This window comes from Thunnus albacares, chromosome 13, assembly GCF_914725855.1.
Source record: "Thunnus albacares chromosome 13, fThuAlb1.1, whole genome shotgun sequence".
NCBI classification, from domain to species: Eukaryota; Metazoa; Chordata; class Actinopteri; order Scombriformes; family Scombridae; genus Thunnus; species Thunnus albacares.
The window spans coordinates 19,142,944-19,158,471 of NC_058118.1; the positions used below are offsets into that span (position 1 = coordinate 19,142,944).

The 15,528-nt window shown below is 39.0% G+C and overlaps 1 long non-coding RNA gene across 2 annotated transcripts; it reads left to right on the forward strand.

Annotated features, from left to right (window-relative positions):
- Nucleotides 1-1,328: 1,328 nt before the first annotated feature.
- On the forward strand, nt 1,329-15,251 carry LOC122994803. Of its 2 annotated transcripts, none has more exons than XR_006406659.1 (3): nt 1,329-1,833; nt 5,710-5,806; nt 13,564-15,251. It is a non-coding gene; the product is annotated as an uncharacterized LOC122994803 (long non-coding RNA). The 2 variants fall into 2 exon arrangements; XR_006406660.1 differs by lacking the exon at nt 13,564-15,251 and adding an exon at nt 7,370-8,189.
- Nucleotides 15,252-15,528: the final 277 nt, after the last annotated feature.

Here is a 15,528-nt window from a genome sequence, read left to right on the forward strand (position 1 = left end):
TTGTGCCCTTTGGAAAACTCCTGCAAAGCTTTGTCAGCATCCTTTTTGAATTTACACGAAAGATGTTTACCAGTATCAAATATCAACAATTTATATTATACATTGTATATGAATGCCACATCTTCAGCCCCAGAGCTATATGTACATTTGTCCATGTATGCCGTACATGCATTTTCACACTAGTTTAATGAGTTGGCCTGGGATCAAGCTCTATTACAGCAGCAACCAGCCTGCTGATGTACTTTTGGGAATGAATCCCAGCCTGTAAACAAATGAATCCTTATCCGCTGCCGGAGGCACCATTTGTTACTGAACCTACAACCTGACCTTGTTATGGAGAGAATAAGTAAAGACAGTTCTCCAAAGGTAAGTATCGACCAGGCACCCTCTTCCTTAAATTATTGAGGAATGAGTCAGAAGTTTAGTTTACTGAATAAGACAGTTTCACCTGTTGAATCCTTGCTGGGGGCAAAAGAAAGACAGCAGGGGTACCAGTAGTATTTATGTGTATCTAGGATGTTTGAATAAATCAAAAGACAGACTTTCAAGCAAAAGTACTTAGAAACAAACATGCCACTACAAAGATCTCATAGTCTGTTTTATTTAATTTGATGCAGATAAAGCAGCTACATAAAATGATTTTCCGTAATCTTTCTGGTTAATGTAATAGCCCAAATATTTAATCCCAACCTGACATGATTGGTCTTTTATGACTTTAAAATGTATTGTTAAAAAACAATTTGACATACCGCATGTGTACAAAGATCTTCAAAAGATCTAAAAAACCTTTCTTAACAATAAACTGTATGATTCTCTTCAGGCCAGGCCGATGTGGTGCTGAAAAAAGCCCTTACAGGAAACCCGAATAAACCAGTGTTATGAGCAGCTAGCTTCTGCATTCAATCTACTAAGATATGGGATAAATAGCATCAAATGACAAAAAGAGATTGTTCTCCTATTTGGTGTTTATTTAGGACTTGCACAGTGCTGAAAAATAAATTAATATGGCTTTAAATTAACTTTAATAGTTTTAAAGTCCCCCTTCACTCAAAAATATGTTTTTCTTCTTGTTCTGACAATTGAATGTTTGAGCTTCATTGTGCAGGATGATGTATGTTTTTCACATTCATCTGCCGAAAGTGGAAAGTTTCTCTGCGCTCATTGAAAATCCAATATGCTCCTATGAGCATGATTTGTGACATCATAAATAGTTTGGAAGCCAATCTTGGTCCAATATTCAACTTACAAAAGTGTGATGTGGAAACTTGAAGCCTCCTATGCAAATACACTGAGAATGGATGGAGAAAGGACTAGTGTGACTAGATTTAGTGGCACCTAGCAGTGATTTTGCAAATCGCAACCAAATAAATACCCCTCCCCTCACCCTCCCCTTCCAAGCGTGTAGGAGAACCTACAGTGGCTGCGAAACTCGCATAAAAATACAAAGGGTCCTTTCTAGAGCCAGTGTTAAGTTTGTCTGGCTGAAAAGTTGAGAAATGGATCAAAGCCTGTGAGCTGGCTCAAGTCAAATGCACCTGTGACATAATAGTGGCTATAACACTCTTTTGCAGTAAGGCGGTACATTTAACCTGTCAATACTCGGGCCTGCCCACTCTTTTACTCTGCCAGCATGCTGCTAGCCTGCTGCTTCACAGCTCATTAGCTCGCTAGCTATCTAAAGGTTGTTGGGCATTCATCATATCAGGCCTCAAATATACACTTGAAGCTGGAAGCAGAGTTTTTCTGTCTGTTCTTGGCAGGAAGTTTTCCCAAAGAAGGATTTACTTTTCCACTGAGAAGACAGGAATCACTACTTCAGTTCACCAAGCTACTGTAAGTGTTTGCTGCTTCAGCTAACATGTTTATGAGTTGTTATTTTGGCTCTGTTCAGTTACTGTTTGTGTGCTTGACAGTATCAGAGTGATATGAGCTGCTGCTGCTTGTTTTTTTATGTTGGCTTTTTCTGGCTTCTAATTTCTCTCTTGTGGTTGTGTGTTGTACTTACATTGCTAACAATGGGCCTTTTTCACAGCAAGCATTGTGACTAATCATAGCAGGAAAAGCACAAGTGTAATTAATGGCCTTTAATATGGCTTTTGTTCCAGTGGTGTCTTGGTAGGTGGACATACTGTGGCCTCTATGTAAAGCATACTACACACTCATTGGGGTTTTTCTACATTATGAATACTTCTACTTGTGATATTTTAAGTACATTTTGTTGATGAAGTCCCCCTCCACTCAAAGCTGTGTTTGGCTTATTGTTCCTTCGCTTGAATGTTTGAGTTTCACTGTGCAAAGTTTCACATTCACAGGCTGTTCTCACATTCATCTGCTGAAGGAAGAAAGTTTCTCTGTACTCACCAAAAATTTGAGGTTAAAGCATTTACCTACAAGCTGATTGTGTGGCATCACAACTAGTTTAAAGCCAATCCAGTATGCAGCTTACACAAATGTGATGTGGAAACATGAAGCCTCAGTATGGACTTTTCACTCTTTTGCCCAGCAGTTAGACTTTTGATCATTTTAAGGATTTTAACCCTATAATTTAACTTTTCCATGGCAAAAACAAGCACAAGTTATTGTTAAAAGCAGAGTTTATCTTAAAACTTGCGTGGAGGGAATCTCTAAGTATAGGATCTGATCACTTCCTGTAGCACTGATCAACGCATTTCCCTACGGTGCTGCCTATCATCTCTTTCTGGAGATGCTTCAATAATTCTCCAAGTTGTGCATTATGTCTTAGTCATTCAGTATGCTGAAGTTGATTATGATCTGCTGCATAACTGATGTGTTATCCCACTGCTGCATATCAGATGGATTGGATCGCCATGTCATTTCACAAGATTGCTCCCACAATGATTGGAGGTGCTTTGATTGGGAGCGGTCACACCATGGTTGGTGTTCAGTCCACATATAGTAGATTGTACTTATTAACTGATGAAGTGAGAGACTGGTTGCCCAATATGAAGTCTTTAAATATTCTGTATTCATATAACATGTCCAATCCTAGTGAATTGCCTGAGTTTGTGACAACATAAATATCACCTATTTACCATATAGGTGATCATATCGATTGGAACAAACTTCTTGACATAAAAGCCAATATAAGACAAATGATCTCTCTGTTAGTATTTCACAAAATCTAACAGTCTTTCTGTTTTCTAGACAATTAAACAAAAGGGTTTCCATCTCTAAGTTCAGAACCCATTTAACCAAATTAGAGAACAAATTACATTAGTAATGAAAAGTAATTGAGCATCCTGTAATTAAAACCAAGACAAACGGGCTTGTCAGCTCCACTTTTTTTCAGCATTTGGCCATATTTAAGTTTTAATTCCTCCATTTGTCAAATCTTCAAATTCACTCCATAATTCAGAAGATGTGGAGGGAATAGCCCAGAGGATGATCATTATTGGCACCTTTGGATGATTAAATGGATGTCTGGGTTTATGAATTAAGAAATGGCTAGCTGTTTGATCTGCATGCTAAATTTCTACCTAACTCTTGTGTTTTGTTTTTTCTTTCACCCTTTAGTGTTTTTGTGTTAGTTTGGTGGCACTTTCCCATCTTATTCACATGTTACTGACTTGCTGGCTCAGCACATGGCTGACCTGATTTCTGCTTGGCCTCACAGCAACTTACCTGTTAAAGTGACTGACTGATTGACATGATCAAATCAATTTAAGCATCTGCATGCCAGATGTGGCAGCTAGTATAAAATATACAGCTTAGTTTTGATAGCCACGGTCACATACAGTGTGCTAATTCTCTCCTCTATGACCTGGATATCATTACGCCACTCAGGACCAATTGCTTATAATACTCAGACAGCTTAGAAGTTATTGCTTGCCAGTTGTGGCAGAGTGACAGTTGTATATTTATGACTGTGTGAGTCTAATGGCCTGAAAGTTGAGAATTTATTGTTGTATCCCTCTCTCCACAGAGCTATTTAGTTGAGCTGTGTGTGTTTTTTGCCTCTTGAACAGTGCAAGAGAAAAACAGACGGCGGGCAACGGCTCTCTTCCCTTAAGATTGTGATGAATTCCCCGTACTCTGATTAGGCTGTGCTGGTTTGACTGGCCATTGCTCTCCAAAGACAATGGGTCCTAATAGGCTTTGCTAAATGTCCAGAACTCAGTCAATGGGGAGGGATGAAGAAGTGGGGGGAAAAAAAGCTGTCATAAAATAAACAAGATTGGTAGAGAGAGCAAGAGACTGAACGAGTCAGTGACAGAGTGTGGTACGGGGGAGACGGAGAGAGAGAGAGTGTGAGAGAGTTGCTGTCTGCACTAAGTGGCTTTAAATGGCCATGGAATACAGTTTTAACGAGTCTGACCTGGCAGGGAGCCAAAGGGTAGGCAGCTCTTAGTTCAGGAAAGGCAGTCTGGGCATATGTGTGTGTGTGTGTGTGTGCTTACTGGTGTGGTGTGTACTCGTGTGTATATATATATTTTTGACTCCGGTACCCAGCAGTCACAATAATAAAGAGTTCACCTGTCGATTAAGTCTCCAAACAGGAGCTTCACTGTGTCAGTCACAACTAGACCATAATAACCTCAATAATCCCTGTAGAAAACCCTGCTGATGGTAAACTGTGTGTGTGTGTGTGTGTGTGTGTGTGTGTGTGTGTGTGTGTGTGTGTGTGTGTGTGTGTATATTAATAGGAGATGGACGTACACTCACATGTCAGTTTCACTTACAATTGGACGTTAATTGTGACGCTGATTTAGTGTGACAGGCATACACACCCACAAACACACACAAACTACCTGCAAGTACGCGCCGTTACAAAACCAATTGTGTCTGCCCCAGACTGCAATTAACCTTCAGCAGAACAAATGTAATTTGGAAGTGCAATATTGAACATGGAGCGCAGAGCTGATTTTACACTTTTATTCTCTACCTTCCACTCTGTTCAGCACATTCTGGCTTTTCATCACTTTTCGTCTTGTTCTTCTGGGAGTCAGGTTCCCTGATGAAATAAATATCACTACATACAGTATGTATACCACCGTTTAATTGGGCAGTGCCATAAACCTTTTCATTTCCTCATGATAATGCCAAAAGGCTGTAACACACCCAGGGAAATTAAGTGTTTGATATAATTTATAGCTGAAATACACCTTTTTTCACATGTAAGGCTTTCGGCTTTAAGTGATTTTCATTATTAAGTGCGATTTTCCTCTCATGCATACTGTACAGTTGCCCTCAGGCTGTATAGCACCTATGGACCTCTTTCACTCCTTTATACAGGTATTTCATTTCTGCATATTAGTGTGCTGAGCGATCCAGTGCTGATTGGCTGATTAAAAGTGAGTGCTGGGTGGATGGAGATTTTCATAATGCTACAACAAAAAAATCACCACGTTGTGCATTAATTGTCACTTGAATAAAAAGCATCCTTTCTGTAATAATGGTGATTTTTGTCAATGCTAGGACCTGTGGATGTCTAAGTTTTCAACACTTTTTTTGTTAATTAATGGAAAAACACAAAAAACATTCACAAATACCTTCCCTCCACACTCTTGGTACAAAGAATAACTTGAAAGAGCAAATGTAACATTAAATATGTACAAGCAATTACAGAAAAAAAAGAAAGAAATGATAAATATATATTGAAAAACTGAAATTTACACCTCAGGAGCACAATCAGAGCAAATAATGAGTATTGTGCAGGCAGGTCATCATCCTTTTTTCCTCCCTATTCAGAACCAGGCTACTCTTGCTGTATTACAAGTGGCAAACAACCTTCGAGTGAAAGCAGAAGCAGCAATGCTTGTCTGATCAGGAACATCTACACAATAAGGTCTGTGTGCCCATATTTATAAAAATCTTTCATTTCCCCTCTTACTAAGTACATTTTTCTAAGGCCAAACTGCAGACTCCTTAATGCAATGACTAGACTCGGCTCTTTGAATGTGCTTCCATTTTAAAGCAATTACATGTTTGGCCTGTAACGGGCAAAAATGAATTAGTTGACATAATTTACTGTAAAATCTTCAGGCTATGTACTGAACATGAACATGTAATGAACATAATTTGGCTTCTGCCAGAGCAAACACTCGATGTTAATTTGGAAATCAGTTCAAGAACCTCTTTTCAGATCATCTGGAGCGTTGGACATTCCCACATAAAATGAAAAGGAGTACCAATTTCTTTATTAGATTTTATACAGTTATCAGGCATATTGGAATCAAAATGGTGTAATTTAACATGTGTAATGTCCTGAATAGTCACTTACACTGTAACAATTTGCATACGGTATCCATTATTTGGGCCACAAAAACGTCCCGGCCCTCTGATGTGTATCTGAAGATCATTCTTACATTCAGAGTTATGTTGAGAACCTGCTATTTGTTTGTCATTAATCAACAACAACTAACCTCTTACATGTTTACTGTTGGTTTTTTAATGATAGACAGAGCAATTTGGGAATTTATAAAACTCCTGATCTCCAAGCACTTGAAAAGCATCGCATATTGACTGTGGATGTCTTACTGTAGCACTTAACAAAAGTCTACATTTTAGAAAGTTTTGAATGTGACACTAGAATACATTTGAACATGGACTACCGCTGGGTAGCTAACACTTTATGTGCTTGGTGGTTTCATGTAAAATTCATTTAATGAGCCAGGTAGACAGCTGTCAGGTTAGCATGGCAGAGTATTTATGTGAGTGGACAACATGCTGCTTCAAAATTTGGTCTCCACCACTGGTTTCATTGGCCCAGTCACTGCCGACAGTAATGTTAACGCATGTTTGCAAGCATTTGTGTGTCTCTATTTGACTGACGGACTTGGACTGATTGTTAATTCATGTGAAAACACAGCAGAGCGTTTACTTACAGAATGCATTTGTGTATGTGTGTGTGTGTTTGTCACTGTGTATATATTCACAAGAGGTGGGTAAACACATGCACACCTATTTTATTTAAGATTTGACATTAATTGTGACGCTGATTTGGTTTGACAGCGGCAGACACATGTAAACATACACCAAACAGCTGCATGAACATGCTATTTACAAGCCATTTGTGTCTGCCCTAGAAAACAATTAACCTTGAGCAGAACGAATGGAATTTGGAAGCAGAGTATTGAACGACACACGCAGAGTAGGGAGTTCCTGCTGTTGCTCATTAGTGACGTGCTATACATGATGTACAGATATGGAACCATGCCACATGTTTGCATAAACATGAAGGCTTGTACTGTTCAACAAAATCAGCTGTGCTTCTATACTTAGCCAATGTTTATGTATGAGTCACATGCTGATGGATGGCCTCATTCAGTGTGTTTTTTCCAGATGAATGCACTGTGTATCACAATGTCTATACCTACGTTTTGTTGTTTTGTATTTCAAAACAAAATAGTTCAGACCGTGATTGTCCTCGAATGATTCAACGGATTACTGATTAAACTGGAAAGTGGAGTGTCATGCTGTCATCAGATTAATGAAAGTTGGGCGTTCTGGATGGAGGTCGAACGGATGGGGTACTCGGGGAGAGGAGACAGAGGGCGGGGCTGTCGTCTCATTTTCAGAATCTATAAGCTTCATCAAGCCCCCATGAGATCCCTGAAGAAAAGGACAAAGGACAGAGGGGAGACGAGAGAAGTGTGTGGATCAGGCGATAAAGGGGAGGAAGAAGTGTAAGACTGACACAGACAAGGAAAGCAGAGTTGAGCTGGTCTGAGGAGAGTGGTCGATAAAGTGGGTAGTAAATGCATGATCTTCTGTGATAAAATTATTGTAAATACATGAAGGTTGCTTCCATCGATCACGTTCAAATAAAAAAAAAAAGATCATCAGAGCACAAACACCAAAATCATTCATGTGTCCTTGGTAGATTTTTTTGGTTTGATGCTTCATTATAGCACAAGTGAGAGTGATTCAGGGCGACTAGCATTATCTCAAAAGTGAGAAAATGAGCAACTGTAACAGCTCTGAAGTAAAGTTCAAAATATTCAATCACATTATAAACTTGGCTCAAACTGGAAATGTTAGAAGCATTAATGTGTTTGCCAATGACGTGAATGTTTTCATTCTGCTGCATTAGGAAATCTGGTGATTTTCAGTAATTACATCTTAATACTGAAAGCTACTTTTAGCTATAACAATAATACTGACTAATAATGTTAAACGAGAGTTATTATTTTTATTAACTTTAGCTGCATTATTAGTAGAGCTGCAATGATTAGTAAATTAATTAATTAGTTGATTCCAGCCTCTGAAATATGAAAATATGAGTATTATCTTTTCTTTGATAAACTAACTATCTGGGTTGTGGACTGTTGGTCGGGGCAAGAGAAGGGAGGGAAACAGTGATCGACTTTTGTTACATTTTTGTACTTTTTAAAGACAAAATTACTAATCAATTAATCAAGAAAATAATCTACAGATTAATTGATAATGAAAATAATTGTTAGTTGTGACCCTAATTATTAGTATGATTATTATATCATCCAATAAATTCTGTTATACCTTAAGTGCCTTAAGTCATCAATTAAAGCAGTTACTGTATCATCAGGTTTTACTACATCTTTAATGGATTTGAAATGACTTTATGATTTGTCACATTTTGAGTGGTTATTAAATTAACTGGTGGTTATTGGTCTCATACTGTATCTGTGTGACCATATGCTTGGGTGAGTGTGTGTTCTGGACTTGGACGGCCCCGTTAATTTCATCAAAACTAAATCGCTGACATCCTGTGGTTTAAACTGGGCTTTCACAGGAGGAAGAACACATTTGATTGCCGTTTTGACTCTCAACCTTGTCAGTGTGGCTTTTGCATCCTCCCCCATGTTGCTCCCACATACTTGGCCGCAGGTGTGATTGCGGTTTCTAATTGCATTGACCCTGTAATTTGCCCTTGATCCTGAAAAGAATTACGTGGGTAAAAAAAATGAGAAAATGGGTAGTAGAAGTGAATAAAATTATAATCTTAAGATCTCATTTAAATGAAGTCATGCAACCACATTGAGCTGAGAAAACACTGGTACACTCTTTAAATGACTTTGGGTTGCAGCATTAATTGTTAATCTATTTTTTTAGAGGGAGTTAAAGCAATGTTTTCCCAGCCCTCCCTAACAAGCTTAGTCACTTTTAAAGAGCAGATAAAAGCTACGTGCAATTGACTTCCTACTCTTGTTCTTTTTCTGCAAACACGTGGATTAGGCATCAGTGAATGTTTAGGTGAAATTAAGCACCTGGATCAAATTAACATTCAGCAGCAGTTGTGACTGATTTCTCTGACCTCATTACTATTTATTCACTGTTCATGTAATTATCTCTCAATGCAAAGAAAAATTGCATGTCTCACAATGTGAAGGATGGTGCAGCATATAATTATTTCAACATTAACATCACATTCAGTCACAAGAATGACTGCATTATTGGTAGTTGTGTGAAATAGATGTTCTTTTGTTGGTTGGCATAAGTCAATCATGTAAGCATGTGTTAAACTAAACCTTGACACTGGAAATAACATAAATTGATTGTTTTCAGTAATCAGTAGTAATTACTGAGTTATGGTAAATTATTGTGCTTCTCAGAAAGTCAATCAGTAAGCCCAAATTACTATCATGCTTGCTAAGAGGCAATCACATGTGCTGTGCTGCTAAGAAATAATGGTTTTGTCTTCTAATTGTGGTTTTCTACAGGTGTTGTTAGAGGTTATCTCCCCTAAAAGGCTCTTTCTAGGGTGTTCTTCAGTTGGGAGAGGTTTCAAGTGTGTTTGATGGCTGGTGAGAGCTACACCATTTCCCCTGTTTATGTGTTCACATGCACAGTCTTGTCACAGTCACAGACTTGTTAATTATGACAGATAAGTTGATGTAGAGCAGATCGCAATTTTGCATTGAATGCAATTTTATACTCTGACCATTCAATCCCTTGTATTTGTGTTGCTATGTCAACCCAAAGCTAATGTCTTGATGTTTAAATTTTGACTGCGGGTTGAGTTTGGCCTGAATCAATAGGGATGAGTTGGGCTGGAGCCCATGCAGTACTGCAGATATGTAATATTATATTGCCATATCAATATTTATAGTAGTACAGCAAATTTTCAGTAAATTCAATGTAAATGACATAAATGTCTTTGATCATAAATCCAATGTTGCAGTGCAGCAGTTCTGCTCATTGATTGCCTCACACATTGAGGCATGTATTCCCTCATTCCTGCAACAGCCTAAGGGTGTTTTCAAACCTCCGTTGTTCAGTCTGGATGAATCGTGCTCTGCTTCGTTTTTCCCCTTGGTACAATTTGTACAAGGGCAGATCTGAACTCTAGCAGTCATACTCAGTGCAGACCAAAACAACTACACCGATACCTTTTAGAGGAAGTGGTCTTGGTCTAGTCACACATGAATTCTGGAGTGCTTGATTGTCTGTGGTGGGGATGTAATCTAATCTCATTCTGACCCAACTTCAAGGTAAATTTGAGCTAAACGACTCTTGTAGCCAGGAGCACTGTTGAGCAAAATTCTAGCAGCTGGACGGAGAATGACTCAAGGTCCCACCTGATTTAGCAATGAAGTACGTTGCCTTCTTGATACTTGGGGGAGATGGGACCTTCATCGGGACCTTCTTCCTGTGTTTGCTTTCTTGCTGCTGCCCCAGATACATCTAACCAATGAGTGGAGTGAAAGTTGTTCACATGGCTTTTAGTGATGCATTTTTGCTTGCTTGAATTTTTTCTGCATAAAAAGAAACCGAATCAAGGGGAAAACACAAGTTTACCAACTCATCCACTGATTTGGACCAAGTGAAAGGTTTTAAACGCCCCTAAAACTGCACAGTTAGAATGAGAACTTCTCTCAGCTGAGACAGGCCTTTTCAAAGTGAAAAACATGGACCCTGGGAGATGCAAAAGTGTATGCCAAACCCAATCTGCCAGCATAGGCTCAGGTGGGAGACAGTGACAACACACACAACCCAACTTCTAAACTGTTGGCACGCTGGTGCAACAGCTGTGCCAGGAGACAGATACAACACAGCCAGCCCCATAACCAATGTCAGAGGGAGACTTGAACAGTTAAAAGGAATATATATGGGTCTCTATGCTATGCTCTCCTCTCCTCTCCTCTCCTCTCCTCTCCTCTCCTCTCCACTACTCTCCTCTATATCGACCTGTCCATCTACACAAAAATACTGCAGAAAATGACTGATCAAGTGTCTCGATGGTCATTAATTTAACTGTGAATGACATTATGCTAAAGGACAGAGGGTGTGATGTTACATTCTGCGGGCAAACATACCTCAACCAGAGTCCGAAGTTAACACTCACCAAGTGCCAAAGATTTTCTGTTTTGCGAGTAAATCTTGGAAGGCTATCACCACACTGGTGGGCAAATGTTTGTACCAAAATAGTCATGTAATAAAATATCTGGCATGATGGTTTGGAGGTAATTACTCATATTTATCCCTATACAGTGTAGACATGTACACCATTTTTACATACGTCTAAATAGTGCTGCAAAACTGTAGGAGCGCTTGGTCTGAGGTGAAGGAGTGCCAGCCGCAGACTGTCTCGAGCACCTCTAGTTTTGCAGCACTGTTTACCATACGGGACATCAGCTACTCAATGTCGCAGCTCACTTGCTGCCGGTCTGCTGCTAGCTACTGTTGATGAAATTGCTATTTAGTGATATTCACAAAGTGTAAGCCAACCTTTTAAAATGAAAAGGAGGGCGTAGCACATAAAAAAAAAAAAAGTGTTGTGATGGAAATGGAGGTTTGGAGATAAAGAAGTTTCAAGAGGCAGGGAGTATGACATTGAGGCTGTGATGATGAGTTATTCTGTGTGTTTGTATTCAACACAATACTTTAATATCCCAATGAAATGTACTGAAACAAATATATATGTGACACAAAGAGGCAATTTATTATTCTAGCCGGTAGAAAATATGCTTGGCCGGTGGAGTCCCCTTGGCAGGTGAGTCAAAAATTTAATTTCGGACACCGACCGCAACCATTAGTCAAGATTTTAATAACTGACCCTTCCATCCATCTGGCATCTGCCATAACATCCATATGCCACACCAACCCTGTACTAATTTCCTAATGAAATGCCCTGCAGTCCACAAGAACTGGCTTCGGCACCACTGTAATATGATCTTAAGAGAGGATTCAACTTTGTTTTCACAGCACCTTCAAACATTGAAACATTCCCAAAACTGGTCAGTGTGGACACTTGTCTGCTCTTGAGTGTGCAGAAGGAAATTAAGTTTTGTTCTTTTTTCATAAATTGATTGGACTGAACATCAGTCCTTGCCTCCATGCTTTGCATGCTGAGAATATTTGTTGCCAGGTTACCAGACAGACGGTGGTTTGGCACTGCATTAATATGCTGTGACTTTGTGAGTTTTGGCCACAACTTTTTTTTTGTCCAGAAGTGAATTAAAAAGAGCACTCTGTCGCACTAAATATACTTATCTAAAGTTAAGGAAAATTAGCTGCATTAGCTAACAAGACAAAACCCCAAATAAACATAGTATGTTTTACTTAACGTTAGTCCAGATCCCAATAGATGTCAAGGCACATGAAATAGTGGTAAAATGTTTTGCCATTGGGTCTAGGGGACCACTAATCTTTGTGGCTACTAACCAGTCTTAATATACACTGAATGTCTTTGGTTGCCAATCAACAAGAAAAGGATGCCGGCCTCACCTGAACCCTGGTGAGCTTATACTTTTCAGCTGCAGCTACACTAATCACTGTTGGTTTCAGTTCATTTAGGTTAATAAACAGATGCAGACAGAAACTAAACCAAAACATTTCAGGGATGAGGCTTATTCGTTGTCCATCAACAAATAGTTGCTCTGTGCATTCATCCATAGCACACCATTCTGATGTGTCCATGTCTCTACTATCTTTATTCTGACTCACCCTCTGGACTTTAACAATCAATCAAACATTATAACAACCACTATTATGTGACTACTATTATTATTGATTATTCCTAATGACTTTGGTGATTCTCTCATGTTTCATCTGGCACCATCATCTGGTCAAAATTTCAATTTGTCCAGTACTTCACCTGCAAAACTAATGACATTCCTATCAGCCTCAGCTGTACGTTGTGTTTACTGCTAATTAGCAAATGTTTAACATGCTAACATACGAAACTATTCTAGCATTAGCATTCATTACAGCCTCAGAGAGCTGCTACCATGGCTGTAGACTCTTAGTCTTGTTTATCCTCAAATAGATGTAATATGTAAAAGTAAAGACTGCTGAAAACACTAAAATTCACTTTCATTACAAACCTTTTCTTTTTTGCTACTTACTTGCTTCAAGTATTAAAGAAACACTCCATCAAAAACCAATATTTATATCAAACACTCACCCCCTACAGACTTGAGAAGCATTCTACAGCCCTATTTCCCATTTCTGTCTTTCAGCTTCAGTTTTGCACCTGCTGCTGTAAGTAGCCCGTAAAGCAGCAGCATACTAATAACCACTTTTGGATCTCAGTGTCACTGAAATTTTGTCTATCAGGCTGCTTTATTTGCATATTTTATTTCTGACGCACTATACCTGACTTTATTCTGCGTTTCTCTGCAGACCCTCCATATTTCCCTTGTATCTGAGCATAAGAAGTGAGTTCTGCACACTCTCCGTCTCATCATTCTTTTCCCAACACTCTCCACTGCTCCCCTACTATGTGCCGTGCCTGTGGGGAGTCTTGTCAGTCACCCAGACCTAGGACATCTCCTGACAAGGTCACAGAGGTCTGCCTCTCCGAGATTAAAACAGCTTCATCCATCCAGAGAGTAGGCCCTCCGGGCAGCCATTATCATAGCAGATCGCCATGCCAAAAAGCTCAAATGGATATGTAGTGCACAGGCTATGACCTTCCAACAGACTGCTGTCATTTTCAGTTCTCTGTCTTGTGAGATGGGGATGGTTGGTGGTTGGTTTTGTGGGAGAAAAGTTCATAATTAAAATATTTACCCACAATTTGAGTGCGTGGGTGAAAACAGAAGTCACCTGAAAAATGTATCCCTTATCTGCCAATTCTCATGTTGTTTGTCCTGTTTTTGGTGTTTGTGTGTTCATGTGTGTTTGTTATTTATGTATGTGTATGGCATCAGCTTGAGCCAAGCCAACAGCAGGGATGGGAAGGCAGCCTGGTTCAGGTCTCAGTGCCCAGAGGTTTCTCACAAACACAGCTGTCAAAACTGGCACACAACCCTTATTAGTGCTATACCAGTGTGCACACGTTTGCTTGTGTGAGTTTTGTTCAACCCATGGTTCTCGCCGTGGGAGTTAGAGGACATACAGTCTGGCAAGGGGACCCCAGAGCACTCAAGCTTTTATCCATCCATCAATTATTTTTTCTGGAGATTAAAAATTAAGCTTTCTGTGTAGAGAAGAAAGGGAAAAATATACCAGACTACAAAATAGGTTGTTGGTCCATGCACACAAGTGTTTTCTGATCTGGTGCTCCTATCTGCAGGATGATATCATGTCTCTGTGCCTTCCAAAACTGTTAGAAATTACTGCTGAATAAATAGATATATTTCATGATGTGACAATGCTATGGTTACATATGGTTTGGGTTAAAACTACTACTTCCTTCCGACTTGCATCGTTATATAATAATAACTATGTGGTTATGGTTATAATCGTAATTGTGGTCATGGTTTAAAAAAAACAATGTTGACTTGTAGTTGGAAAATCAATGTAATTGTATGTTGTATTGGGGCACTTGATGATTCTGATTTTTCTTGGGAAGACAGTCTCACTCATGCTGTGTGTATTTTTTGAAGTACACAAAGACAGATAAAAACTGATAAACCGATAGCAGCAAATTTTACAGCCAATCAGTCAGGCTGGAAAAAGAGGAAGTTGAGTTATTGTAGTGGAGGTACAATAGAGGTTGTATATTACTTGAAAAGTTCAAGTTCACTTCTACTTTGAAATGTAGAACAATCTCCCCTGTAGCCATAAAGTAACCCAACACAGAATTCCTGAAAAATCTGTCCTGGTGGCATACACTGTAAATTGTAGCGTAAAGGCATACTGAGGTGATGGGTTGTGTTTGTTTCTAGTAAGCACACTAATTACTGTGATTATACTAATGTTTCTTAATGAGGTTATAATGTATTGATATTTAAATGTGACACAAAGCTTTTTATTAGCTTATTATTGTGTGATGAGAAAACTACAAGTAGTTTTATCTCTGTATGCCCAGTTGTATGTTGCAGTAACAGTTTTTGCTCTTGTCTTTGTACATTAGACCTTTTATAAATGGCTGACATTTTGGCTTGTCATTTAGGGCTGGGGGAACAAATTGATTCACATAAGAACAATTCTGAATTGATTCCAAAAAACAGGTTTTGTGTGTTCTTAATACTTTTATGGATTCTCATCCTGAGGGCAAAGCACAGCTCCAAGACGGACATTATCAAGAGTTTGTCTTTAATGAGGGCAAGCGTTTCAGTGTATTTTGGATTTATTATCCAAATAACTAACTTTAAAGGTGAAGTATTTTTGAATTTGATGACATACTGTGTGTCTAGAGAC